Source organism: Orcinus orca, chromosome 4 (genome assembly GCF_937001465.1).
Source record: "Orcinus orca chromosome 4, mOrcOrc1.1, whole genome shotgun sequence".
Taxonomy (NCBI): Eukaryota; Metazoa; Chordata; class Mammalia; order Artiodactyla; family Delphinidae; genus Orcinus; species Orcinus orca.
The window spans coordinates 146,625,756-146,641,659 of NC_064562.1; the positions used below are offsets into that span (position 1 = coordinate 146,625,756).

General features: G+C 36.3%; 1 long non-coding RNA gene across 5 annotated transcripts in view; it reads right to left on the minus strand.

Moving 5' to 3' along the window:
- Positions 1 to 15,904, minus strand: part of LOC117199559 (uncharacterized) — a 255,906-nt gene that overhangs the window by 88,036 nt on the left and 151,966 nt on the right. For 3 of the 5 annotated variants that reach the window (XR_007476927.1, XR_007476928.1, XR_007476929.1), the window contains 2 exons: positions 9,294 to 9,364; positions 7,379 to 7,551 (listed from right to left, as the gene is read on the minus strand). This is a non-coding gene — a long non-coding RNA (uncharacterized LOC117199559). The remainder of the gene's footprint in view (positions 1 to 7,378; positions 7,552 to 9,293; positions 9,365 to 15,904) is intronic. The other 2 variants (XR_007476926.1, XR_004480806.2) reach the window with 1 other exon arrangement.

Consider the following 15,904-nt stretch of genomic DNA (forward strand, 5'->3'; position numbering starts at 1 on the left):
ATAGGTAGACAGAGTAAAAAAAAACCTAGAGTGGCTTCCACATTGGGAAAGAGAGTCTAGCCTGGGGTTGAGAGTGGTATGCTGAAAAGAGAAGCTTATCGTCACAGGTAAAAAGAATCAGAGGCATGATTCATATCCGGACTGGTACACAGATACAAAATTTATACAATCTTATTTAAAGAAAAGAGGAGGTGGTGTTACCTACTGCCTTTTTATTTTCTGTTTGCTACCACCCAGGAATTTGAATTAGGGGCTGGGTCCGCAACAAATACTATATTAATGCTATACTACTTAAGTGTAGTACTGGGGATAAGAGTAGAAAAACAGATCAAGAAAACACAAGAGTCCAGTCTGAACTGTAATTGATGAATTGTGGAGGCTCAGTATGAACAACTCTGAGAGTTAAAAATCTAGGGGGACTCAGTCATAGGTGGTCTCCCACAATTTTGTAGATTTACCACCAGGAGCTTGACCAGATTCTCATAGTAAATATCAGAGAAATATCCCCTCATGTTTCTGGCAGAGGAAGAGGAAAAGAAACTATTTTGAAATATGCCAGAGTACTCTGCTTTTAACAAGGTCTGCCCTCAGGAGAAACTAGTCAATCAGGGTCTGACCTATTGGGGTATTATCAGAGCCTAAGAGACCTGGAAGAAGGGAAATACCCAACTCCAGCCCACTCTAGCCATGCTGTCCCACCTAAGGTGGGGCAGGGGACAGAGGAACACTTGTGAAGCTCATAGTTCAGAGCAATCTTACTTTTAGAAATTTATACTGAGGCTATATCTCTACATATGAGGGGAAAATGGACATTATTCGATGTTACACTGTTAGCAATAGCAAAATGAGAAATAACTAGAATGCTTATTTGTGGAAAAGAACAGAATAAACTGTGGTATAGACACACAGTGAATTTCTATGAAGCCATAAAAAAGAATGAGGAACATGTCTATGAACTGACATGGAGTGGTTTTGAGGATACATTTTTAAGCAAAAAAAAAAAAAAAACAAGGTGCAAATTGTATATAGTATGCTACCTTTTGTACAAAAATAGAAGGGCGAATAGGAATAGATACCATATATTTGCTTATTCTTGCAAAAAACAAGAAAACAACAACATAGGAAAGAGACAGAAACTCCTAAAAATGGTTACCAATTGGGTGTAAATGGGACTAGATAGAAGGGCAAAGAATTTTTAAATATAATTTGTAATTTGAGCTATGCAAATGTTCTCTATATTCAAAAAATAAATTTTAAAAGATTAAAAAAGCAAACCCTAAAATTAAATACAAAGAGAAACAAATGACTCTAACTTATACGTTAAATTGATAATATAGCCACACAGGGAGAGGAATTAATTCAAGTACCTTTGGAAACAGTGTCTTAACTATAAAATCCTAGTGGGATCAATTCTAAGAAGAAAGAGAACTGCAAGGAAATGTTCAACTTTATCTAATAGGTTTATTGTTAGTTGTAATACTATTTTAATTCTTAAACTGTTGAATTTACAAAATAAGATGACAAATAAATAAATATATTATTGTAAGGGATCAAGATTTTCGCTATGAGAGAAAAAGAAATAGAAATATAGCATTTAAAGAGCTAAGGAAAAATGATGTAATGTTAAGTTTGAATTGGAAATATCAACATGAATTTATTTTAAAAGTATATTTCCTAGCTTTATCCATTAGAGTAGACTAGAAAAAATGGCACCCTACTAGCAAAGAGGTTCTCAAACACTAATGGGGTCATATCAAAAGGACAGAGGTGCATACTTAAAGGGGCTCCTCTTGACCAAATTTGATATAGTTGGAGCATTGAAAAGTATAAATATTGTAATAGATTATAATATATTAAATTTAAAAATAAGTCCATTGTGATATTCAAAAGGAGCAGAAATAGGAAGGGGATGTAGTTCTTTGAGAAAAATTCCAGTTAACAGATAGGATTAGCCATGTTGCCATCTCCAGTGTAATAACTTATCTAGGTAAATACCATCAATGAATGCTAAAATTGGGATATGGGATTGTAGGGAAAGAGGATATTCACATAGTTGCAAAATATCACTCATAGATTACTTACTGAACATAAAGGGGAACTATAACTTTAAATAAAGAGTGCCAGTGATCATTGTCTTAATCAAGTAATTAACTTAGCATTGATAGTAGTAGTTTTATGGCATTATATGTCCTCTGATGTAATGCATTAACTACACAATAGCTCCTATAAATTAATCTTGCTGGAAATATTTAACCTGAATCTAAGCATGAGAACACAAATAGACAAATTCAAAATGTCCACATGACAACTAGCCTGGACTCATTTTTTTTTTTTTTTTTTTTTTTGCGATACGCGGGCCTCTCACTGTTGTGGCCTCTCCCGTTGCAGAGCACGGGCTCCGGGACGCGCAGGCTGAGCGGCCATGGCTCACGGGCCCAGCCGCTCTGCAGCATGTGGGATCCTCCCGGACCGAGGCATGAACCCGCGTCCCCTGCATCGGCAGGCGGACTCTCAACCACTGCACCACCAGGGAAGCCCTCTTTTTTTTTTTTTTTTTAAGTCAGTATGCTAAAGAAACAAAACCAAAAAGCTGGAGGACTATTTTAAATTTAAAGAAATTTAAAAGGCAAAAACAGCTAAGTATAAGTTTTGCACCTGGGTTGAAACTTTGAGAAAAAACTAGATGTAAAAAATGGAATTATGGTTCTTTTTAAAAATACTCTTAATTTTAACAAGGACACGTTAAAATTTTAGGGAGGAAGGGTTATGCTGTATGCAAAGTATTTTCAAGTAGTTTGGAGAGAGAATGAGAAAGAGGAGGCGTGAGAAAGAGAGACAGAATGCAAATGTGGCAAATCAGTATATCTAAACGAAGTATATTTGAATGTTCATTGCACTATTCTTCCAACATTTTTATAAGTTTGAACATTTTCCAAATAAACAGTTGGAGAAAAGTAAAACAAAACAATAACAAATATATTAATGGGTAATTTCCATTATCATCCGTCGGAATGCCTTGGAGCTTACTTTGTGGAGACGCCTCAGTTTAAATATTTTATTCAGGAAAAAATATATATAAATACATACATACATACATATGTATTTTATGTATGTATGTATATGTATTATGTAATATATATATAGTTGGATATATATATCTGTATATATCTGTATCTATATATAGTTGGAACCTAGCTTGAAAGTAACTGTATTTACTTAAAATTTGTATATTTTTTGTAAACTCCAAAATTGGTGCAAAAGGTCTATCTCCAGGCTTTCTCTGAGGCAATCTTATTAGTTACATGGAAAAGTTCCATAATCTTCAGAAAGCAAAAATGTAAGGTACATGACTTATTTCCAAGGAAAGGCCTCAGAGGCAGAGTGGTGGGACAGACTGGAACACCACCATGGTGTCAGTCATCCTGCTGTTTCCCTCCTGGAAATGTAGGGAAGTGGCAACAGGAAATTTGAGAGATAAAGTGAGAGAGAGAGAGAGATTGAGAGAAACTAACATAGTCTAAATTACATAGTAGGCACTGGCAATCAGAGACAAGTAAGACCTAGGCCCTACAGTATTCACAGTATATACTGTGTAAGACAGATAAACAAATAGAAAATCAGTGGTTCGTTGTACTGTGGGAAACTAAAGGGGCTACACAATCCATACTGAGTGGAATCTGATGTAATACTAGCATGATTTCTGAAAGATGGTCCAACATTATTCAGCTAAAATGCAGAAAGGTGTTTCTGAATTAAAATAGTGAATTAACACTTCCTGTAGGATTTCCTTCCTCTTCCCCCAATAGCTAATTAATAGCAACTGTACAAGAAAATGGAGATTATTCAACTTAATAAGTAAAGACATAGATTATACAGCTGAGAATATGGAAGAGAGGAACAGCTCTAATCTATTTCCATACATCAGCACCTACACTAATAAGTCAACACAATACTCAGTATTTTCATCTATACCCCCAATATGGTAAATCTAAGTAGTTACGTGTATTTGTTTTCTCTTCACATAGGAAAAGTAGAAAAAATCCTAGAGGGAAATAGTAAAATAGAAAAACAGAGAATGTGGACAATGGAGGTGATTCCAGAGTTATAGAATAAAATGACAAAATGATTTTAAGCCCAAGGGTATCCCCACAAAAAATTATTCATCTTCCACCAAATAATTAGTGTGAATATTTGTACAAGAGCTTTAACAAAATCTCAAAGAGAGAAGAGAGCATACTACTTCCCCCAAATTTTCTCCTCTGCCATTCCTTCAGGCAACAGAAAATTGGTAGAAGAGGAATATATTGTTCTTAAATCACAACTTGAGGGTAGAATGAGGATGTTCTCAGACATTTAAGGGAAGAGTTAAACCTAAGCAAGATGAAAATAAACAGGTTGGCAGTGATGCATGCATTCTACAGGAAGAAAGTAACTTACCCTGACTGCAGTAAATAAAGAAAGAAAACTAGACAAAAACGTATCTCAATTCAGAGAAGATAATCCTATATGACTGCAGGATACAAAGAATAAATTCATTAGAACATTATCTTAATATGAAGAGCAATTAGAGGAGATGATAGAACAGCAGAATGAGATAAGAAGGGGGACTGCAAACAGAGGGCCAAAACAGCATGATTGTGCATTTATTGAATAAATTGAAAAGGGCACTACAATTGAATCATATAGGAAAAGATTAAGATAATAATAACATACACCTGAAAAAGATAAAGGTTAAAGCATTTAGAGATACCATCCAACAGTCAGGGAATCAACAAATGGAATAGAGATCTCTTCAAAGACATAACGCAAGAGAATTTCCAGCGTGTATGGAAACAATGACTTTGCAGACAGTAAGAGTACTGAGTTCCAGAATAGATGGAGCTATGTACACTAATTAATCTATTAATTTTTAAGGATCAAAGACTAACTTGTCAAATATATATACTAAAAAAGAAAATAAATAGAATGTGTATGTGGGGCAGGGAGCATGGTATGAGAAGATTTCAGCTTGACTTAAAATTTCTTAACCACATATAATGAAGTAATACGTGGGAAGACCCACAAATTTTGAAGAAAAACGTGACTGGAAATTAGTAGTATACATGAGAGCATCTGTCAAATTAGGCTGCCATCAATCCCTTCCCTGTGCACAAATGCTAGTTCCTCTAAGTGGAGTCTATGCCATCACCCCTTTGAGCAAGAGGGCAAGTGATGATGTGTCAGATTTAAACTTAGCCTAGGGCTTCCCTGGCGCAGTGGTTGAGAGTCTGCCTGCTGATGCAGGGGAGACGGGTTCGTGCCCCAGTCCGGGAAGATCCTACATGCCGCAGAGCGGCTGCGCCCGTGAGCCATGGCTGCTGAGCCTGCGCGTCCAGAGCCTGTGCTCCACAACGGGAGAGGCCACAACAGTGAGAAGCCCGTGTACTGCAAAAAAAAAAAAAAAAAAACAAAAAAACACTTAGCCTACATAAGGGATGACATTACCACTTCTTCCCTTTTTGAGTGTTCTACTGAAATGTAAGAAGTCCAGGCTATCTTGGAGAGAGAGACCAAGTGGGGTATCACTGAGGTACCAGGCGTATGAGTGAAGAGCCATCTTAGGTGTTCCAGCCTCAGCAGTTACCATCATCTCCATGAGGCCCCAGATACCCATCCTGCTAGACTCTAAATCTGCATTCCTGGTCCACAGAATGGTGAGAAAAGAAGATTAAATGTTTATTCTTTTAAGCCACTAAGTTTTAGGGTTGTTTATACTGTAATAGAACTTTAGAACAGTTTACTTAATCAAAACACTATTTAAAATAAACAGCAACGAACAGACATTCTCACCTATTTTCTTTTAAATGAACGAACACAGTATCTATTAATCATTCTTGGTAAAACTATTATTCAATCAAGACTGAATTAAAGCACTTAGAAATGGAAAAACAGTGATAAAAACTGACTAGTTATAAGCATTAAATTCATTCAGAAATAATGTTGCTACTGAAAAATTTACTTCTGATGCAAAACAGAATTTAAATTATATGAACTTGGACAATGTTAAAATAATGACATAACTAAGCAAAATGATAGTGAGGGCAGAGGAGATTGGAGAATTAGGCAATTGCTATTATCATCACTTTTAGTAAGAAGTCAATTAAACCACAAAGCTTAGAAGAACCTAATTGACTATAGTACCTTAATAACCTTCAAACATTATTAACCTTAGTGAGATCTGTCAGAAAGTGGTATTCCTTCTTTAGTAGACACATTTATTTGAATATCAACAATTTTTCCCCTTTTCATTTTACCAAACATAAAGTGTATGCTACAATATTCAAGATAATATCTACAGCATTTTTTGGAAGTGTTTCTTTGTTTTTATCTGCATATATACACTGAATAATGTCTATAGCTCTCTCTCCAACACAGTAGACATAAGCCACATTGGGCTATTTACATTAAAATTTATGAAATTAACTAAAATTAGAAATGCAATTTTACACTTTCACTAGCCACAACTCAAGTGCTCAATAATCATACATGGCTAGTATCTACTATATTGGAAGTAAAGATATAAAATGAAGTCCACCTAATATTAAGAGTGGTCACTTGTACTGTAATTTGGGGTGTTGCTTTATGTTTTACTTTTGTATCTGTATATTCTAAATTGCTTAAATAATTGTCAGTGTCCTTGTATCATATTTACAAAAAAAGCAGAAACTAGAATGATTTTTCTTTTTAAAAAGTCTAGAGGAAAATAATAAAATATCAATACTGGTTAATTCTGGATGGTGGAGATTCTGAAGATTATGGTTTTTTGTATTTTTAGCATTTTAAACATTTTAAAAAATATAATAGGATAGTGGGAACTCTCAGTAGTCTGCTCAATTTTTCTGTAAACTTAAAAAAATTCTAAAAATAAAATATATTGATAATACAATATGAAAAAAAGTTGAGAAAATATTCTTGGTAAAAGTAACAGTCTGAAAAACTTGGAGATAAGAAAGTTCATGGTATATATGGAAACTTATAAGCTGTTTAGCATGATTGTCCTATTAAATACAATTAGACAGAATTAAGACTAAAGAGCTAGGCAGAAATTCTTGAAGAGCTCTATGAATTGCTGAAGTATTTGGATTTTACCTTAAGTATGAGAAAGGAGTGAGTAAAACCTAACGACCAAAATTCTCTCACTTGAGAAGCTGGGTGTATGAGGAAGCACACAATACTGTATGGATTTTTCAAGGGTTCTAGAGAGCTCAGTTCAGTTCCAGTTTAACAATAACATAGATTTGGAGATTGGTTTTACCAAATTAGCTCAGCTTCAAGGCAGTATTTGGCTAGCACAGCGTCTCTTTAGAAGCAGCAGCAGCTGTAGCAATGTGAGACCAACCTGTGTGAGCACCATGGATCTTGGCATTAGGTCCCCTCAAGCCACAAGAGCAGAAGAGAAGAGTGACAAATCATTCAATGTCTAAGAAGGCTGATTGTGAATGCCATTAAAACACCAGTGAGTATAGATTAGACATGAGGTTGGGAGTGTATTTTGAAGAATGGCTGCCAGTCCTGTAAGAATTAATGATGACAAAGATAAACAAGTACTTTCTATTCTTCTATTGGGTCCGTAAATTTACTCTCAGAGTTGTGTAACATGGAACAGAACAAGCTACATAAAATCATTCAAAAATTAGTGGTAAAAGGGGGTGGGGGACAATCAGTTCTTCATTTAAAATACTACAAAATATAAGTATTTGGATTCTCTGGGTTCTCAGCTCCTTTAGCCTCCCTCTGGTCCACCCAACTTTTCTCAGTGGATTTCAAACCCTCTTGGACTAGAGTAAGGAAATGAGTCATTGAATCTTGAGGTAACCTGCATATGTCCCATTTCTGCCCCTGCCACTGACACACATACAACAGAACGATCTGCAATTTTCCTGATGATGATTCTGGCCAAGCAGTGATACTGTCCAGTTGATTATTCCTTCATCTTTGATACAGTTTCATCATTGAGTTTCTCTGTATATGGTAGATTCCCTCTCTGAAAATAGCCCCTCTGCTCTTCAATGCTGCCCACTCAATCATTCATTATTGATACTGTCTTCTTACATTTATTTTTATTATTGTTGTTATTATTATTACATGTTTTTGCTCATAAAGGACACTGTTCTCTGGATTGGAGAGTAGTTCACACATTGTCATTTTACCCCTAATTGTTCTCAATGTGAACATGCTAACACTGTCAGCAGTATTATTTTGAATACAAAATATGAGCTACATTGCTTTGAGTGAGTTTGCATTTGTATTTCTTATTATGCTAGATTAAAACCGGTCATAACAGGTCACTACGTGTGTGCTTGCATTAAGCACATTCTTTTAGCGCATGAGTAATAATGTTAATAATGGTAATAACAATGACAGCAGCAACTATATACAAGAAAACTTTAAAGACAGGAAAGGAAGTACAAGGTGGCGACTCAAATTTCCCTTTACTAGCAATTAAAAATCACTTGGGAAAGAGAAAGAAGTTAAGCAAAGTTAGATTCAGATGCTGAGATAGACTCTGTTTAAAAAAAGTATTGATGTGCAAGGCTAGCATAATAAAATAATATTTTGATCTCCAATTAGCCTACTGTCATGCACTCATTTTTTTTGTAGTTGGTACACAAAGAAACACAACCTCTATATTTGCATTTCATTAAACACGCATATGAGGCGCTAGAATTGGATACCTCCGTAAACTTGATCTAGTTTTAGAAAATGTTTAAAAATACTTAGAATTAATATTGGTTCTTGGAAATCAGCCAAGTCCTGAAAAGTATTGTTAAGAAAGAGTGAATTGAAAAGTAAATACTTCTCATTAATCTAAAATCTACTCACACAGTACTGAATGAAACCACAGTGTTGAAGAGTGACTTGGTGGAATTAAATGTTTTAAGATTTCATTTATCTTATAGTCTCCTTAAATTTGCAGTAAAGTCAACCTGCCCATTACTATAAATAAAATGCAAGCAAGGAAAGTTTTAAAGTTTGTAATTCAAAAATGTAGATAGTCTTTATATTTATTAGAACATAGCAAATTTTCCATTTTGGCTTGAATATGCCACCTTTAGCCTTAACTATGGTGAATGTTGCCAAATCCATTCTCTACACGCCTCTGGCATGAAGCAATATTGCTAAGTGTGAAGAACAACCTAGGAAACATACTGCAGAATTACTGTGCTTGTGCACTTACACTTCTCCTCTAGGCAAAGTAAGAAGCAAATTACACATTCATTCATAAGTCAAATAGAGCTGAGTGCAAATCCTACCTTTGCTGTCACAACACTACATAATCTTAGATGTCAGATATGTGATCTTTATCAGTTTGGTGTCCTTTTTTCTGTTAAAGAAAATGGAAAATTTTGAAAAGATTCACTTAAATTCTCTTAAATTGCCCTTAATCATTCATATTAGAATATTTTTAAATTAAACTTCTAAGACTCAATTAAGCAAAGAGGAAATCTGTAGAGTACTTAAAATTTTCTCAACCTTCTTTGTGCTACAGAAGACAGACTCCACCCTCATCAACTCTGCTCCAGTAATAGTTATTGCCAACAAAATTGCAATGAGAAAAGTTGTGAGCACAGCTTCTTTCAAGTTCAGCAGGAGAGAATATGATGATTAATTAGTGATGTCTAAGGGTCCAAGAGGGCTGAGCATTTGCTAGCCTTGTAAACTATAAATCATGGACTTAAATTGTTTCTTTTACAGACAGCCTATGATTTCCTGTTGATATCACAAGTTCTAGTTTGGTGCAGCAAAAATAATAATAATAATAATTGATCTAAACCAGAAGGCTTAGTTTCAAGGGACAATATGCTCCTTGATTTTAGATGTTTTAATTCTTGTTGGTCCTTTAATCTCTAAAATTATGTCAAAAATAACTATTTATAATACTGTTATAAGACATAAATAACTTATGTGAAAGCACTATGTCAATTATAACTTATTACCCTAACACTACATATTATATTATACACAGCATATTTAGACTCCAATTTATATTTAGTATGAGACATAAATGTAGGGTGAATTTTTTCCAATTGGTAAATGTAGGCTATTTCAGTGGGTTGCAGTCTTTAATTTAGCTCATTTTTTAAAATTTTTTTGTGGTACACGGGCCTCTCACTGTTGTGGCCTCTCCCCCTGCGGAGCACAGGCTCCGGACGCGCAGGCTCAGCGGCCACAGCTCACGGGCCCAGCCGCTCCGCCGCCGGGGCACGAGCCCGTATCCCCTGCAACGGCAGGCGGACTCTCAACCACTGCGCCCCCAGGGAAGCCCTTTACTTTAGCTCTTTACTTCTTAAACAATTACAGCATTTTAATGAAAATCACTCTGCATTAAAATGAATAGGAAAAATACCCCACTACTCTGGATCACAGTCGTGATGAGGATCGGCATAGTTACTATTAAAAGAATAAGTCAGGCCGCTGAGCCTGCCCGTCCGGAGCCTGTGCTCCGCAACAGGAGAGGCCACAACAGTGAGAGGCCCGTGTACCGCAAAAAAAAAAAAAAAAAAAAAAAAAAGACAATAAGTCAAATATTTACATTCGCATGCTTTCATCCATATTGGAATGCCATTTGTAATGTAATTAATGACTTTTTTTCTTGGTTCTTTTTGATTGTGTATCATAGCATTTTATTTCCTTTCATTTTTAGAAAATTGATTTTCAAGCTTCCTAACTTCATGACTAAAAGAATCAAATGTATTCTCTATGGAAAAATCTGTGTCCAATGTCTCAAAGTTCAGACAACAAGAGCACATTTTACTCCTCTTATTTAAACACATGGGTGAAATTGTACCGCTACTTAAATTTATACCTTAAAAAGGATGCCACACCCGAGTATCCTCTCTTGTAGTTATTTTTTCCCCCTGCATCACTTCAGATTATTCCCGCTCTTTTGCCCTCTAAACACAATTCATTAACAAATAACAACTTTTGCCTCCTAAATATCTCTCCAACCCATTCATTTCTTTCCATATTTAGTACCTGTGACCTAATCCACAAATTACCACCATTTCCTTCCTGGACTATACAATAACCTCCTAACAGGGTTATCAATATTTCCTCCAGCCACTTTCCTAATCCATTTTCCACAGTGAAGTCAGATTAATCATTCAAATAAATCATATCTGATCTTGGCACACTTCCCTGGTGGAAATGGCATTTTCTGGCTCTTATTTATTTCTCTAACCTCATCCAGCCCCACTTTTCCTTTGCTCTCTCTCCTCCAGCCACTATAGTCTTCATTTAGTTCTCATCGTCTCCCTCCCATCACAGTAACTTTGCCTATGGTGCCACCTCTCTGTGGAATGCTTTTCCTTCTCTCGTCATCAAATGAAGTTCTCAGGTCATTCATATTTTCCTCAGAGAAGCCTTTTTGGAATTCAATTCATTGCCTCTCACCTTAATATAAGATTCCATAGAACTATATTCTCTTTTGCAACACTGAAATACTGCATTAGTATGTGCAAATATGTTATTACTACCTGTCCTTACTTTAGGGTATACAGTACATGAGGGCTGGATTTTTTCAGGATACCCATCCCCTAGAACAATCCAACCCCAAAACAACAATAAGTAGCTACTATTACCAAGTCCAAGCTCACGCTGCTCTCCCCACAACAGCCCAGTTCATTGAGAGATGAGTTGCTGGGGCAAGGAATAGCCAGCAGACCGAAAGACGGTGGGCTCATGCCCCAAAGAACCATCTTGCCTGAGTTAGAATTCAGGCTTCTTTTATACTAAAAGGGGAGGGAGCAAAGTCAAACATTTCCTGGTTCTGGTCAGCCTCTGGAAGGAATGTGTTCATTTCTTCCTCCCTGCAGTCACTCACAGGTGGACCTGGTCAGGATGTTTCCTGTGAGCTAAACAAAGGTGTTTTAGCTTCATGCTCATGACCTGGGAGGCAAGGTTCCCAGAGATGGGCCATGATGTGTAATTTAAGCTTACAGGCAACATCCTTTTAGTGATTAACTTGTAATAGAATACAAAGGTTCTTCCCTGTTACAACTATGTGGCAGGCATGTGTTCTGCACCGCAGATGTGTAATTTTTTACTTAACCCACACAATAAATCCATAAATTGAGTATAGGTCTGATTATTTTTAAAATGAGGAACTGGAGGCAAAAAGAGGGCACCTAAATTGTGCAGGCCACCTAGCTGGTAAATGGGAGATTTGGGTTTTAAACCAAAAGTCTGTAGGACTTAGCAGAAGCCTGCTAAGAACCTATATGATATGCTGCCTCGCGGGGTAGATGGTTACTGAACATGAGTGAAATGAATAGCTGTTCTACTTCTCAGGACAATCATGATGACCTAAATGTGTGTTTCTACTCATATATTCAAAAACTGGATGCTAATTTATTCAATATATAGCTTAAGTCAAACACTATCAAATACAGCCTCCGAATTTAGTGAAATCCATTTGGTGTCTTTTATGTGACATAGTGCAGACACACACAGACAATGTAATTGTGTTTACATAAATTAGGTCAAAACTTATGCAGCTTCTGTATGTAAGCTTAAAACTGAAAAATATTTCAATGTTTTCTTACATAGTGAATAACATTCGTATGTATAGTAAAGGATTTTGATGGTGTTTTCTGAACATATTATTCAGACAAAAAATGAACTTGATAATTTACTTATTGATTAATGAAAGGTGGATCAAGGTTTACTCTGTTAACCTGTTGTTTTAGATCATGACATCTCTCTTATACAGAATGCATCTACTTTGTGATAAGCACCTAGGTGTTACGTATTTAAATATAAGTAAAGCAAATAGCTCTACTTTCTGCCTTTCTGCACGTTTGGTCTACTGGGAGAAACCACAACAACAAAAAATAACAGTGCCGTTTGATAAGTGTATAAATTGAGAGGAGTAATTTATCCACGAAAAATTTTCAGGACCAATAAGAGTCAGCCAGTTGAATACTGGAAAGGATTGTTTTCTCTCTTTGTAAAATTAGAGTTGTAACAATTTTCATTTGGAGGCTCAAGAGTGGTTTATTACGACTGTAGTATAGGATGTCATTGATTAGATTTTGCAGACGTAGACAAGACGGGCATGGAGATCGTGAAAAATGAAGCTAAACATGTTAGCATTGGCCAGATCATGAAGGGGCTTAATGTTGTGTTAAGAATGTCAACTTCTTCCTAAATGTTAATGGACATAAAAACATGTAGCAGAAGAGTGACAAATTCATATGGTCATTCAAACAAAATCATCTTTGAGAAGAGTGTGAAGATAGATAGGGATGAGACGGAGATTTTTTTCCAGTAGAAATAGCAGTTAGAATGCTATTTTAGTAAACCAAAAATGATGAGCACTATACTAGGACTGTTGCATTAGGTCAGAAAAGAAATGGAAGAACCAACCTGATATGGTGACTTATTGAACATGAGCGATGAAGGAAGGGAGGAAGCAAAGATTAATATCAGACTTTGAACTGTCACAATTGATGGAATGAGGATGTCTTTCTGTCTTACTGTCCCATGCAAACCGTCTTGGACATAACAGGATCCTCATTTGGGGAGGATTTAGGCATGCTCTCTAGTGTAGATGATTTGATTTAAACTCCCAAAAGAAATAAAACTTTAAACCTGAGGCAAGGTGCAAGCTTAATTTCCAGGTAAGAACATTCAGGAATAAAGAAATTTCTGAGTGTTATGTGGCTAATAAATGGGTAAACTAAGAGGTGAATCCAGATCCATTACTCTCCGTGGAAATTAATCACTATCGATTGTCTGCTGCGTGAAAGATGAAAAGCATCAAACAGTTAAGGAGGTGACTTTTTTTTTTTTTTTTGGCGGTATGGGCCTCTCACAGCTGTGGCCCCTCCCGCCGCGGAGCACAGGCGCCGGATGCGCAGGCCCAGCGGCCATGGCTCACGGGCCCAGCCGCTCCGCGGCATGTGGGATCCCCCAAGACCAAGACACGAACCCGCGTCCCCTGAATCGGCAGGCGGACTCTCAACCACTGCGCCACCAGGGAAGCCTGAGGAAGTACTCTTCATATTAAGTATCATTTGAAAGAAAAGGAAGAGGGACTGAGCTTAAAGAGCAGATAAACAAGGCAGTCATGAGTGAGTCTTACGGGGATCATAATGAATGATGAAGAGCAAAGCTTAGTTGAAGGGTGAAGGCAGTTACTCTGCAGAATATGCCAGGGCAGGATGGTCCTTTTGTTAGCTCTTTTGCAGAACACAAAAGGGTAGGGGCAGTTCTTGGCCATCTCTGCTTTCTAGAAACCCCAGGCTCAGATAAAGTTCAACACTCTCATCTGTTTTTTCAATGAAAATGATTTGTTGAAGTAAAATAGCTGTGTAGCAGGGATAATTTAGTAGTTCATGCTAAACAGAAGGTGACAATATTTGTTTTAGTAATTCCAATTATTAGAGTTACTCTATGTGACACAACAGCTATGTACATAATAGATCATTTATTCTACAATCTTCACCTTTTTTTCTTATTTTGTTTTCCCTAGGATTCAAAACTTGTTTCCTGCTATGTACTTCATGTTTCCATACTTACAGTCTCTAAAAATTTACGGTTCCAAATGCTCAAAATCTAACTCATCTTGCCAAAATCTAACTCATCTTTCCAAAACATCTTTATTCTATATTCCTCCTATAAATATCCATCCAAACATTCATACTGGAAACTTCAGAGTGACCCAAGGCTCCTTCCAATCTCTCACAGAGAATCTTACAGAGAAATGGTATAAAACATCTTAATTTTAAAGCCTAAATTGCTCTAAATTGCTTTAGGTTTTTATTTGAACAGTTGCTTTGTCTTCTTACTCTTATCTCAGTCCTAGACCATCCAATCCCATCCACTTTGTTGTGAGTTGAGTAATAATAGACAGTATTTTTTGCTTGCTAACTGAAAAAAAGGAAAACAAGAACACACTTGTTCATTTCTTATGCTAGTATTACGAGATTTTGCCAATGTATTGTTCTGTGTAGCATGTACAATATTTTTTCATGAACCTTAAAGACCTTTATGTCATATCACCAAGTGGTTCTCCTAGCCTCCTCTGCTCTCATCTCACAGCATTTTCGGCCTTTACTCTGGCATCCAGTGTATACCTGCATGTACCTTGCACAGTACCTCTCCCTTCCTGGTATACAAATGCTCTTCTTACTCATGTGGAGAATGCCCGTCATCCTGTAAGACCCAGCTCACAGTTAATTTTCTTTCATATGCCTTTGAAGACTATTGCTTTAAACATAACCTTGTGTGCGTTTTTACTTTCTACTGTAATTTCTTATTTTAGTCCCCCCCTTCTCTAATCTAGACTGTGAACCAGCTGAGGGCACAGACCACAGGAGAAAGGTGTATAGGAAAATAGATAAAAGCATAGTTTCTAGATTACAATGATTAAGTCCCACTTCTGACCACAATATATATGAACAAGGTAATTCGGGAGAAATTACTTCTTCAGACCTCAAATTCCTCACCTGCAAAATAGGGAAATTAATAGTACATATCTTATTGGCCTGTAACATTCTTTAATTTTATCTATGTAAATTAGTTAGAAAAATGCCCACCATGCAAGGTGCTTACTATAGTAGTAGTGATATTTTTGTCATTTTCACTATTGTAATTACGATTTTTAACTTTTTAGTACCTAATGTGAGTCAGCTGGTATGCTTTGTAATGTTAACATATTTAATCCGCACACCTGAGTTCTTTTCTATTCTCCCTATTTTACAGGTGAGGAAACTAAAGCATAGAGAGCTGTAGAGGATTTAAACTCAGGCAATCATACTTCAACGCCCTTACAAAGAATCACTATAGTTTATGCCTCAATAAGGAATAAAATGTCTGATTATAAATGAATTCTCGAACGAGAGGCCAATTTTGCTGAAGT